The 17,901-nt window shown below is 48.4% G+C and overlaps 1 protein-coding gene across 1 annotated transcript in view; it reads right to left on the bottom strand.

Moving 5' to 3' along the window:
* Window positions 1-16,420, bottom strand: part of CUNH1orf21 (chromosome unknown C1orf21 homolog) — a 190,703-nt gene extending 174,283 nt beyond the window's left edge. Inside the window, exon 1 of the mRNA XM_045838484.1 lies at window positions 16,124-16,420. The gene's annotated coding sequence lies outside the window, so the exon portion shown is untranslated. The remainder of the gene's footprint in view (window positions 1-16,123) is intronic.
* Window positions 16,421-17,901: the final 1,481 nt, after the last annotated feature.

Below are 17,901 nucleotides of genomic sequence, written 5' to 3'. Positions count from 1 at the left end.
AGGACATTGCTGAAAGGGGGGTGTGTTGAAAATCCACCTGCAGGTCATCTCCTGCTGTCTCCCCACCCTGCCCCCGTCTCTAGCGTAGAGTCCGCACCCACATCCATTCCATTACCACCTCCTTTCCTGCGCTTCCCCTCCCCCAGTACCAGCACGAGGTGATTTCTTCCCTAAAGGCTGAAGATCAGGACCCATTCCAACACAAGAGCCTGTTCACGGAAAAGTGCAGATAGCTGGTCCCTCAGCTGTAACTCACCTGAACCAAGAAGAAGCTACGGCGAGTCGTTTCGCCGGCTGCCGGCCGGATGTTGTCCCAGTGCTGCACAGCAAGCCAAAGGAAACTTCCTTTGGCAATCGAGTGAGAATGAAAACAAAAAAAGTGCTGACTAGAAAATGGAAATGTTAGAAACTACCTGTAAGTCACCTTCTGGGCCGAAATAACTCTGGGTCGTCTAGGGAAGAGAGTAGGGCTGACACCCAAACCCAGTGGGTCACTGTGAGAACAGCCAAGTGCCTAAGGCATAGACTTTGTTCTAAAAGTTTCTGATGGAGCATTGTCAGGATTACATAAAAGGACCCTGCTTTGCCATTCGGGGTATGCATGAGACTTCATCAGATTGGGATGCAGGAGAAAAGGTGGTGAAACCTGACCAGGCTTCCAACAGCTCTTTCAAAGGTCAGAGTGTCCCCAAAGGACGGCAAAGCCTTCGGGGGACACGCCTTCCCATTCAGTCCACTTGGCGGCTCAGTGGCCAGGCCCGCTTGGAAGGGCTGATCAGGGATTCCTCACTTCTCACAAATACCTGACACAGATAAAAAGTCCTCTTTGATGAGGAACATCCTAACTTACAGCTCAATGTAGCGAAGCTCCAACCCTTAGCAAATGACCCAAATAATAACCCTTTGTGGTGTGGATTCAAAACAGTGGACGATAAATGGAAAAAAAAATCAGGGCAATAAAAAGTCCAGTACAGCAGTGTCTTCTCAGTGATAGGATAAGTCCCACTGTTGAGACACAGAAGAGTCTTTGGGGATAGGGGTCGCCAACAAGCCCAGACCCTCCTTGCCCAGGGCTGCTGCTCCAGAACAAATTCATTCACCTTCTCCGCCCGTGCTAATCCACAAGACGTAATGTTTCAGTTCAGGCTTTACGTTTCACCTACGAACACACTACCACCAACAAAAATAACCCCTCCCCCACTGCGATGTTACAATACTAAGAAAGAATGTCCAGTTTTAATAGAGCAATTTGAATGTAGTACCACATGCATTGGGTCATGTAACTACTCGGCAAGGAAATGCTAAGTTGCTACAGTTTCAATTCAGGACACTTTTCTCATTCTCATCCACCCAATCTCAGTATTCTTGTCATTGAGTTATTAATTCTCAAACTGCTCTTTCTTGTGTTGATTGTTCCTAGGTAACAAAGTCAGAGTCAGGTTAGCAAACGTGAAAATGGGAAGCCGAACTCCCACTGTCCCACCTCGTGGTTTTAAAACCCTGGGAGTGGAAGGTTCTGGGTCCTTTCCTCACCGGCCACCCAGTTAGTGTTGGAATTCATGCACTCAGCAGCGCAAAAGCCAGATCCCGGGTCCTCGTCATGACTTCCTCAGTACCTTATCCTGATTGTCAGTGCAACGGAGATCCTGGGTCGGCCAAAAAGTCTGTTTAGTTTTTTCCATCAAAAAAAGGTGTATTTTTCATTTTCACCAATAACTTTATTGATTTGGATGTTTTGAGTATGGTACGTCAGCTATCTCCTGCTGTTGGCTTCTGCCTAAAGGCCAAGAGTGCTGCTAAACATCTTCCAATGTATGAGACGGCCCCGCAGCAAAGAATTATTTGGCCAAAATGTCAACAGCACCAAGAAACTTTGCAAACCATTTTGGACACGTTCAATCAGTCACAGCACCTTCTCCATACACCGCACTAACCTTTTTTTTTGCATTTCAGTTGCATTTTTACCTTTCTTGAAATAATAAGGCATAATAAGCCAAAAATGGTGTGTATTTTCTTCCATCTTCAATATGAAAATGACTGCACGAAAATTCACCAATTTCGGTAAGTTTTTTTTTTAATGCACGCAGATATGACAGCTGTCACAATACAACCTAACAGAATTGGTTTGAATGAAATTAAAGACAACCAAGCGCTACCACAGCCATAGCACAGAAAAAACTAAATGTTTTGGCCCACCCAATACATAACTTTTGATTTCAGGCCTTTTCACACTTGATTTAAACAAACACACAAACAGTCATGTGAAAATATAATGTGCACTTGGCATCCTGAGAGCCAAGAGTGATTTGCTAGAGACCTGGGTACATTTCCTTAAACACCCCAGTCCCTCCTGCCCCGCTCCCCACAGGCATCATGCTTCAAAGGTAAGCAGGTGAGAGATTTCTTGGAGATGTTGAATTAACCCAGGATGAAGCATTGTGTTTACTTCGGAGGGAAAACGGTGTTGGTGGATTTCTGAACTACCGTGCAAGCAGTGGTTTAACAGACACGTACACCGCACTGAGTGGATATGACCCACGGGGAAAGTCTAATTTAGCTTCAAAAGAAAATCGTACCTGAGAGATTTTCTGAGTTTATCATATTAGATGTGCCTAATGTAGGTGTATATTCATTTAATTATGGGAAACTCCAGTTCGGTGCCTATTGAAGGTTCCCCACTCATTTTAGACAGGTAAAATGTTATAATCACGGTTCCTTCCACATCAAAGACTCAGGTCACTAGAGAAAGGGGGTCCAGCACGGTGTGCAAAGGCGGCCGAAACCCGCATAATCTCTCGAGCGCATCCAAATGTAGGGCTGGGTTCCTACAAGTTCCCTTTGCTTTTTCACTCACGCAGCTGGCCCATTCAGGCACAGTGCAACAGACAGAGTGAGACTCGAGGCCTTCCTGAATGGCCCGTTGAATGAGCAATCATGACAAGACGGTCTGAATGCGTTCCTGGAAATTACAAGGTTACCTTCGGGCTGTGTGGAGGAGACGGGCGAGACGGGCAGCGCTCGCGGGAGCTGGGTCTCTCTACATTTCTGATCCTCTCTGCCACTTACATAAGCTGCTACAGGTTCTAATGCAAATGCTGTTTTCCAAAGAGCCACTCCTGATCATAAATGAGTGTTTCTTTTTCTTCCCTTCCAGGAACATTACTCCTTCACCCTACTCCAATCTCACTTTTGCAGTTGACTTCTAAGATCTCAAGAAGAGCCCCGAAAATCATCATTACAGAAAGTCAGCATGGATCTCACATGCATTCATTTCTGGATATACTCATTTTACCCCCTTGCTAATCACAGGAGTTTAATTTTAACTGGTTCCTTTTTAACTTGGTTAGACTTCGGTATCATGATTTTTTTTTTTAAAAAAGTGAAAAATCAGAACCCTTGCAAGGGACGTCATCTTCACACCCAGCGTCATAAAAACCCCATTTGAGAATACCCGAAGGGAACCTGAAGCAGACCTGGTAGAGACGCAAATATGATGAAAATAGGAGGCAGATATAAAGATGGCTTCAGTACTGTTACAAAAACTACCCTCCTGGGGCTTGGAAAGACAACCATCCATCCATCCACAGATAGCGAGATGAGCTGGGGGTTCACCATCATCCCCTTTACGCTGACTTCCTATTGCGATGAGGAAACAACTTTCGTCACACACATGCCCTTGAAACAAGTGTTAACAACCCCCCAGCAAAAGAGGCCGAGTACCTCCAGGGGCTTTACTCAGCTCCGGAGCTGAAGGCACACTCATCTAAAAAGGAATGTGCTCTCCGAGATTCCCAGCAGCTGGGCCACAATTTCCATATACCTCTGGGAAGTCCCAATTCCTGTAAGCTAGGTTCCCTAGCAACCAAAGGCTCATCTGAATGCTCCTTCCCACCCGGTTCCCTTCATCCAGCTGTGTTCGCTCCTGAGCAGTAGGGTAGGAGGAATGGGGGAACTTGAAAGATAAACGTGATGCCGCTTTAAAGCATAATAATAATGATCAGTGCTGGGCCTGATAAAAAACAGGCCACATAAGGACTCAGATAAAAGGTCAACTAAGTCTCACTCAGCTAACATCACAATTCAGAATATGTAAGGTAATCCTTCAGGAACCAAGAAAAAAACAAAGGTTTACAACTGTTTGGCAACTTGGAGAAATCGATACCTAGAATCTGGATGCCGGAAGGGAAAATGGGCTGTGAAGGTTTTGCACAGGCCCAGTCAAGACAGGTTTTGGGGTTCATGCTAATCTTGAGGATAAGAAGTTAGAGAAGGTGTCCAACCAGAAAACAAACAGAAACCCTGGCGGTTCTCCCACTGCCCAATCAAATCCTTTAAGGCCTCCGAGTCTGTGACAGGCTGTATCGCGCAGGGAGTGGGGAGTAACTGCTCACTGCTGCTAAAGAGAAGCAAACAGTGAAGTCCTAAAACTGATCTCAACGACTCACATAGACGCTACGAAGCTCTGCCACAATAGACCCAAGGGTTTTCTTCTCTAAAATTTTAAGTGCAGAAATACTGACTTTTCTGGCATGGGCCTCCACGAAGCAAAGGGATAGATTAGCCTCCGAATTCTTAAAAGATACCCTGGACAAGAAGCTGGGAAGATGACATTTGGGGCCAGAAACACCTTCCCCGAGATCCCATCATGTAGCTCCTGAGCTGACCCTCAGACAGCATGTGCTTCTGTCTGAGCATCAGTTCATTCATCAGTTACACAGGAGCCACATCTAATTCCTCGCGGGCCTCTCATCCAGATTCAATGAATTCGTGTCCGTTGCATCGGGCTTATAGCATATGCTTGACAAAGGTTTGCTATTTACGAGGTTGTCCCTTCAAAAATCTCCCGGGATAAAGTTTAACATTGGTTATGATAACATTTCATATCATGGTACAAAAAAATGATTTAAGTGGCAAAGCATCCATGACCCAGCCTGTAGTTGTACCTGGTGAAATGCTGCTGGTGTGAGTGCACCACACAGTAACATATAGTATCATATTTGTTGCTGCCTGACCAGGCCCTCAGAGCAAAGCTGTCTTCATTCGTTGCCACAACCAACTCAAAAGTCACTGTCACTAAATGAGAAACGGAAAGAGCCAAGAGTTTCCCATCTAACAGAACGTCATCTCAAGTATAAATTCAATTAATTATTTCAGTTTTGTTAGCCTGTTCCTGAATCTGCATTTTTGCTGTTGCTGTTTGCTTCTCCGTTGTTATGAAATAATCACATAGCACGTGTACAACGTCACGTAGAAAAGCAAAACGAGTGTCTGCGTCCCTCCTTACAGAACACCCCACGCGCCTTTGAAGTCCCACGCGTGCAGCCCTTCCCAATCACACCCTCCCCTCCATCCCCAGAAGTAACCACAAACCTCCTGCATTTTATGTTAATAGGTTCCCTTGATTTTCTTTATGGGCTTCCCATGTGAATCAGTCCTAAACGACGTGGTGCTTTAGTTTACCAGTTTCTGAATTTCACATGACTGGAATCACACTGTACTCTTCTCGTCTTGCTCCTCCACTCACTGTTCCGCTTGTGAGATTCGTCCCGTTGATACGCACAGTTGTGGGGCACCCTCACTGTTTACTCTCAGTGACCCACAGTTTCTTTACTGCACCTACTGTTGACAGATGTGTAGGTTGTTCCTGGTGTTTTGCTGTCATAAACAGCATTGCTGTGAGCATTCTCGCACACGTGTAAGAAGTTTCTCTGAGGCACCGCTTCCCATCCTTTGTCACAACCCAACTTACAGAGCAAATAATAACATCAGAATGGCAAATTGATATCGTTAGACAAAACTGGTCCTACTCCAGGCTTGCAATCTGCTCTGTGACCTGGCTTTGCTATCCTGCAGGCTAGGGAATTAGGGGATGCTTTTATAAGGCATTGCAAACTTCTTTCCCAGACCATCATGCCCGTTTTTACTGTCACCAGCCTCGTATGCATATTCCCTCTGCTCCAGACCTTTGCCCAAAGCTTGATGTTGACAGATATTACCAATCTGGTAGGTATTAACTGGTATTTCGTGATGGTTTCAATGTTGCATATTATACTTCCTCTATGATTAAAGCAGTAGAGGCCTAGCACATGAAAGGGCAGACCAAAAAAACAAAATAGAGAATGCAGAAAAACAGCTAATTAATTACTTATGGAAATTATGTATATGAGAGGGGCATATCTCAAATCAGCGGGGGAAAGACAGACGTTCTAATAAGTGGTCTGTGATATCCAGAGAGCCATATGGAAAACAGAGACGCGTGGAACGATTCTCCGTACCCTACGTAGAAATAAATTCCAAATGGGTCACAGATTTGTATGTTAAGAATAGCTAAGGAACTAAATTTGCAGTTTTAAAATACAGATCAAGTATTTACAGATAAAATTGTACTGACTGAAATAAACTGAATGACGTTTTGTTAATACAGATGAACATTTACTGACCAAATTGAGACACGCAAGAATACAGACACAAATACTCACACAGCTGTTCGCTTGCAGCACCATTCATCCAGCCGTCCATTCAGTTAAGAAAAAATAATGTTCCGGTTCAGGCTTTAGTTTTGATGTGCAAATAAACCCCCACAAACAAAAATAAATCATTCCCACTACAATGTAACAGGCAAGTCTAGAAACAAACATATATCCAAATGAGTGAATTTTGGCATATGTACACAATCAAGTCTCTGCAGTTGTAAAACACTACAAAATACACATCTTTTCAAAGTGGCTCCAGAGTGATCTCTGAAATACACTGTTAAGTGCAAAAAGCAAGGTATGGAACTATAATATGCTACATTCTTTTTTAGAGAAGAAATAAAGATACATTTGCTTACATTAAATAGAAACAATATGCGTACATACATGTGTACATAAAAGCATACTTATAAACATACATACATATCGACATCTCACTAGCTAGATATACATACATACACATATATTTTCCTCACTGTCCACTTGAACAGACCTAGAAACAGCCACGAGCCCAGAGGCAATGAGAACCCCTAACACCCAGACTATGGTCTCTAAATACCATTCACCACGAAAAAGATCTGGGTCAGGGAAAGCACTAGAAAAGTCTGAAATGTCGTGTGATACCAGCAAGTAAAGATGTCATTAAAGACCACTACAGTTGTGTCAAAAGGACCCAGGAGCCAATTTAAAGAAGAATCTCTCATGGGCCAAAGAAATGCGAATTCCAAAGCATTAACTGCAAAGGACTGAAACACATAAATTGTGTTAAAATCCATGAGTCCATAGTGGTACTTAAAACCAAACAAAGAACTCACTGATTTTGTTTGGAAGATGCTAGAAAAATCAACTCATTGTTCTGAACATTATTAAATACAGAGGGGATAACACTAAACATTAATATTCCCATCCAAACTACACCCAGAGGTACCCAAATAATGGGCATAGTTGATTCTTCCTTGATAGAAAAGCTCCAGCTAACAAATGCAGAAGCAGTGACACAATATCATTTTATAACCCTTACTGAAAAAAATACATAGCTAAGCAATGACTACCAGTGATTTCTGAAGGGGCTGCGGAAACTTCAGAATGGAAAGATCTGTCTGAAAACACCTGAATCCACTGGTCAGTCTATCCCCACTTCTATTTAACAAACGAATTAGAAATTCTGAGAAAACCTCTTCAATCCTATGTTACTTCTTCATGCGACAGTTCCGACGACAAGCCGATACTCGACCCACCCTCTCTTTCCCCGACTCCAGGCTTGCCTGGTGCCCGCGCCCTGCGCGAGGCTGCACTTCTTCATCTCCCTCCCGCCACAGCCCTTCAAGGCCGGTGTTCCTGGAACTTACTGTTCCATTTTCTTCTTCTACATTCCTTCCCCGAGGCGATCTCGGCCCAAGCCAGGTAGCTTCAACTACCCCATCTACAAAAACTCTCTTTCATTCTTTGTTCATTCCTTCAACAAATACGTGTGGGGCCGAAACGGTGAGGCAGGTGTCCTGGGGATTCAAGAGGATGAAAGCAGATATACAGAGAGCCCCCGACTTACGAGTTTTGGACTTTATGATGCTGTGCAAGTGATACTCATTCAGTTAAAACCGTTCTTCGTGTATCAATTTTGATCTTTGCCGGGACTGGGGACATGCGCAGTAGGATATTGTCTCCTGCCGCTGCACAGCCGCGGCGAGCGCAGCTCCGGGTCAGCTGCGCCCTTGGGAGGGTAAACAACTGAAACTCTACGGCGAGCCGTGTTGCCCGTGTTTTTGAATACTGCGTTTGTATTTTCACATCCCATCATGTCTATGTCTCCTGCTTCTGATGAGAAGAATAAGAGGAGGGCAATTACAGATGGCCCTGGAATTAGAATGAGCTTCTGTTCTGATCATGTAAGTGCTCTGAGCTCGTTCCAAGCACGCGAGGCGAAGCTGTGACGGTCGGTAGGTCCGGTGTACTAAACGCATTTCTGACTTACGGTGTTTTACCTTATGATGGGTTTATCGGGATGTAACCCATCTGTGGGGTGGGGGTGGGGAGATGGGGTATCGGTGTTTGGAGAATCCCCAGATGGATGTGCAATTATAAAGGCGGTGAGCGTGTGCCGGCAAGGGCGCAGTGCAGCGAGAGGACGGAGGGGTCTGACCTCATCATGGAGATGGGGAGTAATGCCCTAGGAAAATGATGGCTGAACTGAGATCAAATCCACAATTCTGTCCCAAACCTCTCTTCTGAAGTCTAGACCAGAATTTCAGTATATCACCGTCTAAAAGAGTATAAGGCCCTCAAATTCAACATACTCCAAACCGCGTTAATAATCTTTCCTTCCAATGCCTGGATTCCCCGTCTCAGAGAAAGGCAGTGCAGTCCATTCAGAAACTTGACGATCACCCTTTACGCTGTCCCCTTCATCCCTCCCCATTCCCGGTATGTCCCCGAGTCCTGCCAATATTGCTTCCATTTTCAGGTATCAGCTCCCATCAAATCATTCCAAGTCAGCACCAGAGCTCACTTGCTGAGGCTCCAGTCTCTACCCCACCCCAGGCTCCTACCCGCACTCACGAGGGAACCGTCCATCACACAGACTGTGGCCCTCCCTGTTTACAACCTTCCAGCGCCTCTCACGGCTTAGATTCTGGGCAGCAAGTCCAGTCGCTGCTAGGAAGCCTGCATAGTTCGCCGGCCTCCTGTCCCACCGGGCGCCAGGGCACGTGGGAACTCCAGGCACCACGGCCCATCTCCAGCTGTCTCCACACCGTTGTGTGTCTTCGGCCGAAATGCCCGCTTTCATCTTCCGCCTGCCCCCAAGCCCTTTCACCGCCCCCCACCCCCCAAATGCCAGTCTGTGAACTAGTCTATGAATCCACGGTCAAGTGAGAAAAATAAAGTTAGCAAACCAGTGTTAGTCCCCTGATACTTTTTGGGAATGTGAACAATACCCTCAAGATTGTCGTGTAGCTTTTGAGTGTCATCCTAATACCCCCTTCTCCAAGAAGCCCTCCATGACTTGTTAATGTTGAGGAATCATCTAACTTATTGTCTAAACGGGGAGACTTTTGAGGGTAAAGGGGGCACCATTAATAACGATGCTGAGCAACGGGTACAGGCCAGGCCAGGACTGTCACGGGGCCACCGGATGCGTGGCGGGCCCACCTCTGGACGGAGTTGGCTGCTGTCCTCCCTCAACTCCCAAAGAACCTTTGTCCGTTCACTCACACCGCGTGTTTGCACGTCAGCTCCTGCACCAGTCTGAGAATTCCACAGAGACAAGGCCAGGCCTTTTTTACCCAGTGTCACCAGCATCTCTCAGTGCCGGGGACAGGGATGACACAGAATGTCATCCACAAAAGCAAATGTTTGTTTAATAAATTGTCTGAGGAAGAGAGACTAGATGCCCTAACCTTGGCCAATGAGAGAATTTAAAAATTCCCATTATCTTTTCTCATCCCAGACAATACTTCTTCATTTGGCTAAAGAGAGTTTTAAATGGGAACAAAGTCTCCACAGAGAAAAACTCTAAGCCTCAGGCCAGTGACCAGCTGTCTAATCAACCAACAGCTATTTACTCAGCAAAATACACTCTTAGGGCCAGGTGGGTATAATATAATAGCTAATAAGGTGTGGGATAACCAAAAAAATGCATAAATGAAAAATGAAAACTAATAATGAAACAAACATCAAATAAGTGTTACAGGAATTCATGGAAGGCAGAGGAGAAACTTCTTGTTTGGTCAGAAAAGCAGGTCCCTGGAAGTGGTGGGATTTGAACTGAGACTTGAGCAATGGCTTCGACCACACAGGAAGCAGGAAGGACATCCCAAGCCAGGGTCAGGGAGAGTGTTGGGGGGTCACCAAGGACAGGAAGAATTATTTTGGGGAGCTGCAACTAGACTGTCACGGCTTAATATTTTCAGCAAATATTAAGCCACTCAAAAAGATTCCTGGATTCTCATCTCCTCCCTCAAAATAGTTAACAATTTGAGATGCAGAATGAGATATAGGTTGTTTTTTCCTTTAGAACCTCTTTAAACTGTACAGGTGTTGAAACATCATCTTAGGGAAATTACCTTTGGCAGAACTTTCAGGCAGAACTGCTGGGTTACCCATTGGCATGGGTTAACTCTCAGCGTGTTTGAAAAGCTCTCTGCAAACCTCAGCCTGGCAGCCTACGGCCTCTCCTTCCTCTACCCCCGGCCTTTTAACCTTCTCGTGAAAGCAATCGTAGTGTTAATATGGGGGTGCCACTGTGCGGCAAGCAACCATGGGTAGACCTCCCTGTCAACTTTGGGGTTCAGGGAGATGCTTGTAGAAGCGGCTGCCATATACACGCTGCTCCTCTTGAGTTACGGAGTGGGTCTCACCTATACCACTCGCACCAGTGATGGTGGGTATGCAAAACGTTCATTCCCCGTGCGGCACCCTGCTCCCGTGGGGAAAACCTTACGTCGCCAAGGGAGGTCGACTATGGCCTGACGTATGAACTGAAATTACTACACGATCCACTGCACTCAAACAAAACATACACCCACCAAAGAAAGGGAATTCTTACTTAAAAGCCATTCTTTCTGCTCTGTTTGAAATCTCCTTCTTCCAAAAGCCCTAGAGCACTCAGGATATTGCATAACTAGTATTGGATCTACTTTTGAAGTGCAGTTTTATAAAAGGACTAAACCAAGTGTGCATGGACTGAGTCAAAAGGATGAGTTTTGCCAGTAGTAGGCTTCGGTTTAATACTTCTTCTCCCCTGACCCTAGTGATAGGGCCAACACAGGCCACAGGCTTATAGGGAAAACCAACAATATTAGGTTCACATGGTTTGGCATACATGCGTCCCATTAGCCTATAAAATTTTCATAGAGCACAGTAAAACCGCAACAAATGAAAAAACATTTGGTTCAAGTTACAGTCGTATTTATTTAACCAGCACTTGCTTACCCAAAGGAGAAAAAAGAAATCAAGGCAATGAGGATGGAATGAAATCAACCATCCTGTGATTAGTGAGTAGATTTCAGTGGACAATAAAGCCTTTCGACAGTGCTAGTATAAAAATATGTAAAATTCTTTTCAAGATTTGTTGTGCAGATCTTCCAAAATAACGAGAACCGTTGGGCGACTCCTTTGCCCATTATCCCACATAGGCTGTAATAGCTAAGTGAAGTGAAGGAGCAAAGCACTTCAGCTGTCAGTCTGTGCCTTAAGAATCTTAAGAAGTCAAAGATATATATACATAGTGGAATCAAAAGTGACAAAAAGAGGCAGAAAGCTCCCTCAACTTGAGGGTGCTCTCATTCCATTTTTTTTCTGCAAGCCATAGAGCACGTGAACTTCAACCCACGAATGCTACGAACACACCTGCTGAGACCGTGTGAGCCCATTAAAAACAGGCAGAGGCAGGTACGCTGGGAGATCTGAAGGCTGGATGGAGAGAAGTGGGAGTAACAGTGGGGACAGGGCAAGGTGGAGGGGCCCTGAGGGCATCAGTCTGCACTTGACAGAGAGGTGGGAGGAGTCCGAGAGGACCTGGCCCCGGAGAGGTTAAAAAACTTGAAAAGATCTTTCAGGCACACAACACCCACGTCTTGCAGGCAATAATTGGGGGGTGGGGTAAGAAGCAGGAGGGCCCATGGATGAAAATCTCTGGGTCAGAAAACCATGGAAAAGCTTCAGGAAGGACAGAAAGGAGAAAGGGACATCTGGCGGAAAGCAGTAAGAGGTAAAGGCGGCCCGAAAAGAGGGTGAGGGGCGGAGCCAAGGATCCCGGCAGCCCTACTGCGTGCACTGCAGGGGGACAGGGCAGGACTTTCCCTGTTTTAAGTTATTTTAGAGGGAGCAGCAGTGAATACTGAATATTGTCTTTCTTGGGAAAACCTAAAACACCAAAGTGGTCGGGCTGCCTGAGCTTCCCCCGGTTCTGATCCAGGCACATTCGGGGAGAGACCCCCAACCCCGACATGGAAAACCCTGGGTGCTATGGCTGCAGCACAGTAGGACCAGTGGCATGAAAGGACTGTAACAACGCTTCATTGTCAGTCACTGAATCCTTCAGACAAAAACCTACAGACCAGAGGGACCATCGTGAGTGAAGAAATGTTTGTCAGCTATGGATATGATAGCTCTCCCGAATCAGGACGCCCTACTCAGGAACTCCAGCAACTGCACAGGGCCCTACCCTTGGCGTGTTTACTCTCCTGTCATGTATTTTTCAAGATTTAAAAACCCTACCTGAGGCATCGTACCACGGAGCTCTTAGTAAACTCTCTCTCTCTCTGATTTATTAAAATGGAAGCCTGCATCTCATGCATTTCCAAGGGGTTTTTTTTGTTTGTTTGTTTGTTTTGATGCCTTCTAGATCTTAACTACTGAGGTTAATTCCATTCGATGCAATCACTCCTTGAGTGACGTCCAAGTGCAGAGCCGTGTGCTGGCTGCTGTGGGGCTGCGCGGATGAATCTCCTCAGTGTCCATTTCAGGCTGGGGCGGCCGCATCTCCTTTCACCAGTGTGGAGAGAAAGCAAACTTCTCCATTATCTGACCCGCCTACCACCCCCTAGCAAGTGCTTTTTCCAGGAACACGTTTAATAATTAAAAAGAAAAAAAAGTCCAGGAACTTCTTAATACCTGGTGACCACAGACACCGCTGCGCGTTCATTTCTATGTTCATGTGAGCCAAGGCTACGTCCAATCACTCTTGTCAAAATTGCATAACCACGGCATGTCAAGTTGTTGCTTGTTGCAACTGTGACTTGTAAAATTAAACTTCAGGACTGAGATAGTCGAGCTAAATAAATGCCTACGTTAAAAATATGTGTATATATCATTTACATGCCACTTCGGATAAGCTGGTGAATTATGATCTCTGAAAGTCACAACTGTCACCAGTTGTAAAATACGATTTCAGTGTTGCAATCCTCCCAGCACGCAGGTCCTATCCCTGTCTTCTCAGCTTTCTAAGCAGTTCGTTACACTGATCTATGGCAATCTGCTCTTCCTGTTTTAACGAGAACCTAATTAATCACAACATTTACTTTTCCCACGCTAAGGGACTTCTGACATTCCAAAGAAGGACCATAACATGGCCCCAAACGCCCTTGTTTGGGCCTCCTACGGCTCCACATTGTATTGATAAGTCCGAGTGAAGCTGCCGATACTTATCCCTCTCAGGACATCATGGGAATGAGCCACCTGCCCTCTCCGGCCCTTCATGGGAGGGGCCACACTTCCCTCTCCAGCCTGGGGCATCCCATTCTCTGACAGAAAACACCCAGCGAAAGGGGGCCACTCCGGGCCTGGAGCAAGCTGTTCAGGATGTGACAGCCGAGGCTCACCCCGTCAAAACTCCAACACAAGGCTAAGGCGCCGTCAGCCTGGCCAGGGTCCTCTCCGTGGGGTGAGCCACCCTCTTCCCTGGTAGGTTGTTTGAGTCAGTCACAGCAAATAGTACCAATTAAAATGAACAAGCTCTTGATTTACACCTTGGGATTCTTCAAGAAGCTGCAACTACTTTAGATAGTGGCCTATCAACTCCCAGAAATCCATGCTTCACAATGGAGTGAGACAGAGTTGGGGATGGGCGTGGCAAAGGGTGGAGGGATAAATTACCAGCCAAGCAAACAAAATGATCAGTTCTCTCAACCACTGAAACGGGGGCAGTGCTGAAGCTAGAACCTCAGGGTCTTTCTAGGATAAAAACTTTCAACAATGGCTATAAGACCTCCCTAACCAACCAAGGCCATTTTTCTTGGAAATCTGTCTAAATGGAGATCAGCCTGACAAGCGATGCAGCCCACTCCTCCTCAGGTATCCACGCAGCCTCCAGCTGAGTTTGCTGTCTTTGTTGCTTTCCCCAGCAGCCTTCCAGGGCCTTTCTCCCAGCCCAGGTGGCACAGCAGGAAACTTGAGGGGAGGTTCCTCTCAATGTTGCATTTGTGATTGGTGAAGCCGGCAGTCCCAGCTGTGGCTGAATGCAGATAAAGACACTCAGCTGTCCTGTCATCGCTACTACTTGTATAGCAGAAGAAAAACAAGTGATCAAAGTCTTTGTGAATTTCATGTCTGATCAGTTACTTTTCCAAACAGCCAACACAGAATAGTTGCATAGGATCTACCATTGACCCTACAACCCAGCTCTGGAAGTATGAAAAAGGGAAGAAAACTCCCAAATTGAGCATCTCGGACTTAAGGACCCTTGAGAAACATCACCTCCCCCTACCCTACCCCAAGACAGCTAAAACACCCCAGGCCCCAGTAACTGAAAGGTGATTCTCATTAGGTAGAAGGTGAGCCCCACTGCCGGCAGTGGGGAAACGTCTGTAACATCTGTCTGTGTAATGAACTTGTCACTTCCCCAAACAGTCCATACTGTTTCCTTAAATTAAAAAAAAAAAAAAGGACTACATGAAATCTGTGGTGTGGCAGCCCCCCTCCCAACGTCTGAGTCACAGCCTGCACGTCTTTGCTGAGGTTCTAGGTGACCAGGGTGTATCACTTTCAGAGTTGCCCCAACAGCCGAACTTATGGCTGCCTTCCAACCACGCACAACACAATCGCTGTCTATTTTAAAACAATTTTCCTAACCCGCATGCGATGGGAGATGCCTCCTACACAGGTCTTCAACTTCCTACTGCAAACAAAACATTCCTGTCTCACACTGAGCCTGTCGTCTTTCAGGACTAATGCGTGTGTGTGTGTGTGTGTGTGTGTGTGTGTGTGTGTGTGTGTGTGTGTTTTCGACCATGCAACTCTTGGAGCAAAGAAAGCCACCCCAAATTTTACCATCATACCTGAGCCAATCACGAGCTTTGGAAGAGGAATGAATAGGCGAGCCCTTAAGCCCAGGGACTTCTCTCACGCAAACAGTAAGTGGAAAAAAATAAGATCTCTCCGTAGGAGGAGGAGGCAGGGTGGATGATAGAGGAAGGGCATTGAGCAGCCGACCAAAGGCAGCCAAGGCGCCCGCACTTAGCGAGCTGCCTGCATAGAGAAGCCAAATCTTTTCCTTGTTCAATAACCAAGCACTCTCTGCCAGGCCTCCCATGGGCACGAATAATAAACACATCGAGGTGGGCAAACAAGATGCCCCGAGATCAGCCACCCCCCAAAAGGTCGAAACTTCAGAAACCCCGGGGATCACAGCACCCTCAAACACATCCATCAGTCGCAGCGGGAGAAGCGACTTGGAGACTCAGCAAAGGATTCTGAATTTTGTGGGATTTTTTTCTTCTTCCAAGCTCTGCCTTGCAAAGTACGGCAGCTACATGCAAAGCCAGAGAGGGGCAGGAAGGCTGAGGGCGGCAGGGGTGCGGGTGGGAAGGGAGGGGTGCCTAACACCAGCCACCCAGGCCTCCATCTGACGAAAGCCGTCAGCAGCCCCAACCGCATCCCACCCCGCCGCACTGCCAGCAGACGCCCCCTGCAGCTACCCCCCCGCCCGCGCACCCTGGCTTCCGTCCCCGGCAGCCCTACCAGCCCAGCACCAGCAGCAACCCCAGCCCCGGCCGCGCGCCGGCAGCGCCACGACTGTGGCTCCCATCCCTAGCGAGCGGCAGACACCCCCGAGGCCTCCCTCCCAGCCCACCGGGCGTGCCGGGGGAGTCGAGCCCGGGCGCGCACCGCCGCCAACTCCCCACGCCCCGGGGCTGGCCACGGCTCCAGCTTACCTTGGGCGCTCGCGGGGGGGGGCTGAAGGTGGCCAGCCTCCCGCCCCCCGCCCCTTTCCTCCGCGCCTGGTTTCTTCCTCCCGCCTCCTCCTCTTCCTCCTTCTAACCACTGTGTGTCCGGGGCTCCCCCTCCTCCCTGCGGCGGGGAGTAAAAGCCGAAAACCCCGAAGCCGGGCCCGCGTGCTTGCAGGCGGGAGGCGGCGGCGCGCGGCCAGCTCGCCAGTAACTGAGCGCGGTGCGCGGCTCCCAACTAAAGTGTGAAAGAAGCGGCGGCCGCGACTGCCGCGGCAAGGAACGTCCCCCCCCCCCCCCCCGGAGTGGGCAGGGAGCGAACGAGGGAGGGGACAGGGAGGGAGGGGACCTCCTTGCCCAGTCACTCACTCGAGGGGCGGGGGCAGCCAGACACTCCCCCACTGCCTGGCCCTCCCCGCGCCTGGCTCCCGCTCGTCCGGCTCCCCTCCCCCGGGGAGGGGCCTGCGGAGGCTGCGAGGGCGCCGCGCACCGGAGGAAGGGACCCGGGGAGAAGGCGATCGGGGCTGTGAGGGGCTGCGCGGGGCTGCGGGGACGGAAGGAGAGAGGAGGACCCGCTTGTGTTCGCGTGTGTTTGTGTTTGTGTGATCGCGCGCTGCGGGGCCCGCGGGAGGGCAGAGCGCGGCGGGAAAGCTGCGTCTTGGGTCTGTCACCTAGGCCTTGGGATGAAAGCTGCCGGGCACCAGGAAGGCCGGGAGGGCGCCGCTCTGCGGGAGACCCAAGCCAGTCCGTGGGCCCAGCCCAGCAAGCTGCGCCTGCTGGATGCAGAGAGAAGGCCGGGCATCCTCTGCGTGCCGCGCAGGCCAGCGGCCCAGGCCCTGCCACCAAACCGCCTCCACCCTGCCCTGGAGCGTTGCTCCTGCAAGATGAATGAAGCTTGGGCGACTCAGCACTAGCGGCAATGAGGCAAAGAGCGGGGCGCACCCTGGGTCGGAGACTTGGAGTCCTGCGCCCCTCCCCGCCCTTCCCGGCTTCTGGGGACTAAAGGGCGGAGGCTGCGCCTGCTGGGCACGTCTGGGATGGTTGGGATCCAGAAAGGCTGCTGTCCACCAGTTTATCTGTCCCGCTTTTTGTGGATCCTCACGAGAGGTCAACCAATTTCCCACCCTCTGGGAAAAGGTATTTTTCTTCTTTCACCGGTCAGATCGCGCGTTTTGTGTGTGCACTTAATTGGTCTTTCGGCACTGATAGTGGTTGGTGCCTTTGTGCAGCCCCCGCCTCCGCCACCCCCCACCCCATTTCACTGCTCCTTCATTGCCCTGGACACGTGAGGCATGTCAGACCTCCAGGGTGAGAACACCCGAGAAAACAATGGGGGCGGGGAGGAAGAGCCTCCCAAACAGGGTCCCGAGGATTGCACACAAATCCGGCCATTCCTCGCCTTGGGCCAAGATGAGGTTGGGAGCCGGAAAAGGACATATCGGAGTGTGACAATGACGAGACACTGAACTGGAAAACCAAAGTCATCATTTAATGAGATGAATTCATAGCCACCCATAATGGCCAGGAAGTCCGCCTTTTTCAAAAGAGAAACAATTTTCAAGTGGGCTCCCTTTTTCAATTGAAACGGCTAGGATCACATTGGTTTTGAAACTGACTTGTATTCCATTTTTATTATATTTTTTCCATTACCACTTAACCCCCTTACACACCCCGTCCCCAGCAATCACATCCATGAGTCCTTTTTCCGTTCTGCTCAGTCCCTCCACCCCCAACCCTCCCCTCTACTCCTTAGCAGGCACCCGGCT

This window comes from Phyllostomus hastatus, unplaced genomic scaffold, assembly GCF_019186645.2.
Source record: "Phyllostomus hastatus isolate PE091 unplaced genomic scaffold, TTU_PhHast_1.1 phas_contig_283, whole genome shotgun sequence".
Lineage (NCBI taxonomy): Eukaryota > Metazoa > Chordata > Mammalia > Chiroptera > Phyllostomidae > Phyllostomus > Phyllostomus hastatus.
Note: the sequence above shows the minus strand (reverse complement) of the source record. Positions and strands in the feature narration are given on the sequence as shown.